General features: G+C 44.8%; 1 non-coding gene across 1 annotated transcript; it reads right to left on the minus strand.

Moving 5' to 3' along the window:
• Positions 1-4,867: 4,867 nt before the first annotated feature.
• On the minus strand, positions 4,868-4,949 carry Trnas-gcu (transfer RNA serine (anticodon GCU)). Its single transcript has one exon. It is a non-coding gene; the product is annotated as a tRNA-Ser (tRNA).
• Between the last annotated feature and the right edge of the window lie 2,175 nt (positions 4,950-7,124).

Consider the following 7,124-nt stretch of genomic DNA (forward strand, 5'->3'; position numbering starts at 1 on the left):
CGTCCCTTAGCAGTTCTTTGTGACTCCTTCATGCCTTCAAAACTAGCATGGCATGGGGGCTTCCACATTACTGAGTTTTACTTTCAGCTTGAGATTCGGCCTTACTTATTTACTCGAACTGAAACAGCTTTTGTGTGCTTACCCTGAGGAATACTTCCCAGTTTTTTGACTGAATGATAATGCTGGTCTGGAACTAATCACATTTGAATTTTTCAGCCTCAGTTAGCCAGCATATATTGTTCCAGCAAAACAAATGTATCACTTTGGTAGTACTGGTCTCTTGTTAACCACAGCCGGTTCTTCATCCGCCTTAGTGAACAGAAACTGCAGTATATTAATTTAAAATATGACATGAGTGGCCTAGAGCAGTGGCTCTCAACCTTTGTCACCGTTTAATACAGTTCTTCATGCTGTGGCGAACCCCAACCAAAAAGTTGGTTTTGTTACTAGTATGTAGCTGTAATTTTGCTACTGATTAATTAATTAATTATTATGTTTTGTGCATTGGTGTTTTGCCTGCATTTATGTCTGTGTGAGGGCGTCAGATCTTGTCAGCACAGGCTCGTGGGCCCCTATAAACCTGTTCGTGCTATAAATCCCCTTCTCCAGGGTATGCAGCAAGTAAGATGGGTGACGGACTATGGATGCCTCCAAGCGGGAAAACCTCAGTTGCTCATCTTCCTGATTTGGACACACCATTGCCCTATACCAGAGCCTTTATAGAGAGAATAAGAATAGTGTGGGTTGATGGAAAAAGACTGTGGTGCATGGATCTTCCTCTCTGGAATCCTATGAAAAGAGCAGGCCCTATTTTAAAACTAAAGAACAGAGAAATGCTACGATCAGCCAGCTAAATGCTTATTATAAGACGTTTTGCAAAGCTTGCATTCTAGATCAGATGATTGCACACATAGCTTGGTTAAGGCAAAAATAGTTTCAGACTGTCTAGAGTGCATGAGCAACCAGCCTAGACACGGGCTGTAAAAGTAGTTTTATGCCTGATTTGACAGACACTCCCCCAAGGTGTTGTTTCTGATAAGACTGTTCTGTAATTTTTCTTTTCACCCTGAACATTTAATGAGAAAGTAAAAATGGGATCTGGGGCTCTGATGCTGGCCAAATGACTTAATGTGGTCAATATGCTGTATAAAGAGAGAGAACAGCTGAACCCTCCGGTGTGCGTTCGTCTCTTTCTTCCTCAGCCGACACCACACTCCCTCTTTGGAACCTGAACCCCACTGAAGCTGGATTTCAGCAGAGAAGAGAACTGGGAGGAACTGTTGACCCTAGGGGGAGTTGGCAGAATTGGGGTTGTTTTATCTTGAAGAGTAGCTGAGAAGCTGTCTCCATCTTGTGGCCATTTCGGATAATGTAGCTGGGGTTTTTAGGTAACAGCACATAGAAAAGAGCCCAGTCGGTTCAGGTAGAGCAGTCGCCAGCGCCCATCTCCCTAATCTACTTGGGGAGAGAATATGTAAATCATTTAAGTTTTCCAACTTCCATAGCAACTCTAGCCAGGCTCTTCTGGACTAAGTGCCACCTAGTTAAAGATGTGAACAACTGCATACTATCTACTGGTTAAAGGCCACATCTGCAGGATGACCTCAGTGCCTTCAAATGACCTCTTGGTAAAACTCAAACAAAGCTGACAAAAGATGTAGTCCCTGAACTGTCAACCTGTTAATTTAGGAACCCTGCCCCCAGCTGTCTAACCTGGGTGAGGCCATTTTCCTCACTCTGATCTTCGTCTCCCTCGTTCAAGCAAGGAGCTCAGCCCCTTTCCCCACTCTCTGCAGTCTTTAAATTTTTCCACTGGATTAATGGATATTTTGATGTTCTGTAAACCCATGTTTATTAGTTTTACATGTAGCCGTGTAAAGGCATACAGGTCTTCTCTTTGTCTCCTTTGTGGATTCAGATGACTGAGGTTAAACCTGTTCTGCCTGTTGCGGCTCTCATCAGCTTCCTGGGACCCTTCCTGTTTATGAGTAGTGTGACCAGATTATTGTAGTAGTTGAGTCGTACGTGGGTCACCTGATCTGAGAAGGGATCCCGCAGCCATGTGGAATGGCAGGCATGGGGGGCTCCTGTGGCCAGGATGACTGTGGATGGGTGGACAAATAGTCATTCTCTTTCTTGTTGGGACTTTCACTCAGTATGGCAGGGTTTCTGTGTCCTGACAACAGACACTCATCTTAGGAGCAGTATCTTCTCTGACATCTTGTCGCCTACACACCTCACGGATGCTGCATTTTCTAGCCTAGGATCGGGGAGCTGGCATTCTGTTCTGTTCTTGTCCATTTACTTACTAGCTCCGCTTTCCTGCTCTTGCCACTAGAGGTGAAATACCTTGGGAGTTTATTTTGAAACAGGGGCAGAGCATATTGTGATCACTTAAGTTTGCTTTGTGAGACACCAGCTGTGATACCGGCTAGGGATGTTGAGGGGGACCAACTAGGCCACTCTTTCCCTAGCATTCTGGCCCTCAGAAATAGGAAGATAATGAATATTTTAAACAAGGGAGTTCTAGCTTGATATGCTACATATCAGAAATGTAAATGCAAGGGATAAACAAGCTGTAACCATGCTGTGACATAATTAGGCGGAAATGTTAGTAGTGACGAACATACAGCAACAACGAACCCATTACACAGTAACAAAAAGGCAGGAAAAAAACCACATGTGATTCCCCACCAAGGTCTATTCCCTTATTTGGTCACTTCTTTATGCTTGACTAAAACTCCGAGGTCCAACTATCAAAACACCAAGGTCCAGTCATCAAAATTCATTATTTGGCTACATTGGCTAACATTGCGTGACTTAAACTCATCCTAACACAGACTCCCCCCCTTTTCTCCTTAAAAACTACTCCTGCAAAAAACCAAACCAAACCAAACCAAACCAAACCAAACAAAAAACCAAAACAAAACAAAAACCCTCCTGCTGTTTTTACAGTCTAATGCAGAGGCAGCGCCCCCACTCTCTCGTCTCTTCTCTGGGGTAATAAATCTCCTTTGTGCAGAGAAGTGGGTGTCTGCGTATGTTCAGTGCCAGCTCTGAGTCCCCCGCAGTCAGCATTAATGATCCAGAATGATACACTGGTGTTAGGAGAGCGGAAAGCGGTGATGGCCGTGAGAGCTGGGTTAGTGTTGGCTTTGCACAGGCGATGCCTCTGTTGCCCATGCAGGCGCTTGCCTTGTGGTTGTTTATGCAATTATTTTGTGAACTGTTTGGCTTGTGTGATGTTTTAGAGCCCAAAACTTGAAAAGAAGCCTGCTGGGTGTTGTGGCACTCGCCTTAAATCCCAGCACCCGGGAGGCAGGTAGGCAGATCTCTTTGAATTCAACATCAGGCTGGTCTACCTCAGGGAGTTCCAGGAGAGACCCTGTCAAAAATAAAAACAAAGCCAAACACATACAACAATAGCAAATAAATAAATAAATAAATGGCCTATTTTGTAAAGCAGAATTTTGTAAATGCCAAGAAATACAAATTATGAGATAATTACTTGACTTTTTCTTTGGTTGTTTGCTTGGTTTTTTATTGTTTTGTTTTTTAAGACAGGGTTTCTTTGTATAATAGCCTTGATTGTCCCAGAGCTCACTTAGTAGATCAGGCTGGCCTTGAAATCATAGAGAGTCTCCTGCCTCCCAAGTGCTGAGATTAAAGACATGCACCACCACTCCTGGCTTACATGGCTATACTAACAAATTTCAGTGTATTTTTAAAAAGTTTATGAGTATTTAAAAGTTTTGTAGTTAGTAGTTTTTTAAAACAATATCTTTAGTTTTTGAAAATTTTGTACATGTAGACAATGTATCTTGATAGTACTACCCTATCTAAATCTCCCTAGAAACAAACCCCCCATATGTCTGTCTTCCATCTTCATGCCCTTTTAAATTAATTAATTTACCCTTCGAGTCTAATTAGTGTTCCCTATACACACATAGTTGTGGGCAACCTACTAGTGGCCACTCCCATCCAAAGAACGTGACTCTCCCTTCCCTAGCTGTCAGTCATCGGTCTGCAGCCTCTGAAGTCCCTCTCCCACCTATGCTGGAATCTTTAACTGCCTCGATCGTGCACAGGTGATCACTGTGGCCAGATAAGGCATTTCACAGCAGCCCCGCCCCCTGCCCCCCTCCCTGCCCCCCCCGCCCCCCCCCCCGCATCTGTTTCTTATATTCTTTTTGATTCTTCTAACAAGATGTTCCCTCAGTCTGGGGGAATTAGTAATTCTAAGGACAAGACAGGTTGATAGCAAATGAAAGCATAATCAGAGAATGGAATTTGTAAGATTCTAGGCAGTCTACTGACTAGACAGATCCAAATACACGTGAAAATATAGCTTACGTTTCATTGTGCACAAGGTATGTAAGCAGTAATAATTTCAGTCTGGTTGTGGTAGTTCTGGTGCGTGTGCGCATGTGCGCTCTGACCTGTTTTTAACGCTCACAGAAGTGCTGATTTCTAACAGAGAAACTGGCATATGTATGAAATGCCATAATAAAATTAAAGTAACAAAATGGAGTAAAGAAGGGACTTCATCGTTTTCTTCCTCATCCCCTTCTTTCTCTTCTCTATTCTCACCCCGATTTCTTGGTTTTTCCTTCAGTGTCCAGGAAGGAACTCACCAGGAGAAAGTGCATTAAATTGATCAGTCTGGGAACTTCGCTGCTCACACCCTAGCAAGAAGCATCAAGTCAACTACGATGGTTAAAACCCAGAGTTTAGTAAGACTTAATATGATGGAACCAAGCGGCCATCCTAAGCAAGGTAGGACTTGAGTTCATAGATACTTAGAAATCGCTGGCATTTGAATTTACAACTCCTTATAAACCTTTTGTTTTAAATAAAAGACCTGAGTCGACGAGGATGGGATTCGAACCCACGCGTGCAGAGCACAATGGATTAGCAGTCCATCGCCTTAACCACTCGGCCACCTCGTCAGGATATACCAACTGTATCACGTGGCTCAACCAAAGTTTTCTAGCACCACACTGTGGTGCTCAGAGGGACTTTGGAGGCAGTCGGGGACACGTACTTTGTCCCCAGAAGAATGAACTAGAAACCGAGAAAGTAAGAGGAGAGAAAAAACTCCAGCAGCAACAACAAAAGGAGCTGGGATGTTGCGCTTTCGCAGCGTTCAGAAAAACAGTCACCTGGATAGGACCTCCGGGAAGGAGCATCTCTGCAGATGTTGGAGCGTGTGATCGACATGCTGGAGAGGACGCCCCCTAGAGCCAGTGACCCGCGCGGGTTCCCACCCCTGTGTGTGTGTGCTGCCGACCTCTCTGGAGGCTACTTCTAGGAACGGGTCGCTGGCTCAGAGTAGAGGGTACTTAGGGTCCGCGGGTTCTTCTGTTTAGTAGGATCCCTGGACTCTTCTCCCAGGCTATCGGCACTAGAGGGAGAGGGACCCTGATTTCTTTCTGGCTTGCCTAGTTGACATTTGATTTTCCAAGGAACGCTGTGCTTGAAAAAGTACGCGTAAACATACGCACACACGCATGCGCGCGCGTGGGCCGAGGGGCAGGCAGAAGGGCCGGGTGGAAAGGAGGGAGAAACAGGGTGGGTAGACGCCCGGAGCTACAGGATGATTCCGGAAAGGAAAGAGGTGAAAATGACTATTTCAGTTGTTTTTGTTTGTTTTAGGATATGTTTTTGTTTGTTTCAGAGGAAGGCAATGAATAATGAAGGAATAATGAATAAAATAAATAAGCATGGATAGGGATTACTGACTAATCAGGGCCATAAACGTCCGCTTGAGAATGAGTTAACAGCAAAGCTTTTTGTTGTTGTTTTGCTTTGCTTTTTGTTTTGTTGAGAGAGGCTGTAGCCTAGGCTGGATTCAAGCTCGTGGTAGCCCTCCTGTTTCAGGCTTTCCAGTGCTGGAATTACAGGTATGAGCTACAGTTTCCTACTTGAGAAGTATGTGTCCTTCCTCCCTTTCTCCCTCTCTCCCTCCCTCCTTCTCTCCCTCCTTCCTTCTCTCCCTCCCTCCTTTCCTTCCTCCCTTTTTCTCTCTTTCAAGATTTATTTTTATTTTCGTGTATGTGTGCGTGTCAATGTAGAGGTATACATACATGTGCATGCGGATACCGGAAGGGGCCGGAAAAAAGCGTGGGATCTTCTGGAGCTGCTGGGACCCACACTCAGGCCCTCTGGAAAAGCAAAAAGGCTGAAGCGTCTCTCTAGCCTCGAAAAGCAAGTTTTCCAAGGAAGAGAAAGGAGATTTCAGAGGAAGGCACAGAGCAAAGGTGGACAGGCAGTTACGATCCAGGTCAGATGGAGAATGAGTAATGAGGCGGCAAGTTAGTAGCTGATGCCCCCCATCCCTCACCTAGAAAGGAAGGCGTCAGGAAGATTCCTCCCTGGGTCCGGTGAATCAGTCACCGCTAACACGGGAAGAGGGAGAACCCGGTGCCTCACTGTTCAGTCAGGACTCTTTTCTTTAAGAGTGCACCAACATCTTTGTGCTTGCTTTTGTGAATTCAAGAGTTGCAAAGAGTAGTTATTTTCTCCCATGAAGAGCCTTGTGTTGTGGTCTTGTTGCATGACCTGCTTGGCCCAAGCAGTGCCTCCTCAGCTCTGAGGTTCCCATCACCTTACTCTCTGTGCCCAGCCTGATTCTGTTTTTTGCACCAAGAGGAATCTATACTTCACTGTCTTCCAACAAGTCATTTTCTTCACGGAGCATTCTTGACTTTTCTCTTTAACTTAGCTGAATCCCTTACTTCTCAGCTTAAAGCACTGATTCAAAAATTCTGATTCAAACTAATCACATGCTTTAAAGTTTCACTTGTTTCAAAATATGTGTAAGCGAAACAGTGGTCTTCCTATTTTCCTTTAGTAGTGGCAAAGGTTTTTCACTATTTAGTATTAAAATAATTTATTAATTTAGAGACAAGGTCTTTCTGACCTGCAACTTGTGATTGTCCTGCCTCAGGCTGCCTCGGGCTGGGGTGTGCGCCGCTGCCATTTGCTCCTGTTTCTGTATGTGCTCATGTGTGTGGGCATGCACCTGTGTTAGCATGCATGAGGAGACCAGAGGGTAACTCTAGTGTTGCTTCTTATAAGCAGTCCACCTTTCTCTTAGAGGCAGGGTCTCTCATTGGGACCTG

Source organism: Chionomys nivalis, chromosome 13 (genome assembly GCF_950005125.1).
Source record: "Chionomys nivalis chromosome 13, mChiNiv1.1, whole genome shotgun sequence".
Taxonomy (NCBI): domain Eukaryota; kingdom Metazoa; phylum Chordata; class Mammalia; order Rodentia; family Cricetidae; genus Chionomys; species Chionomys nivalis.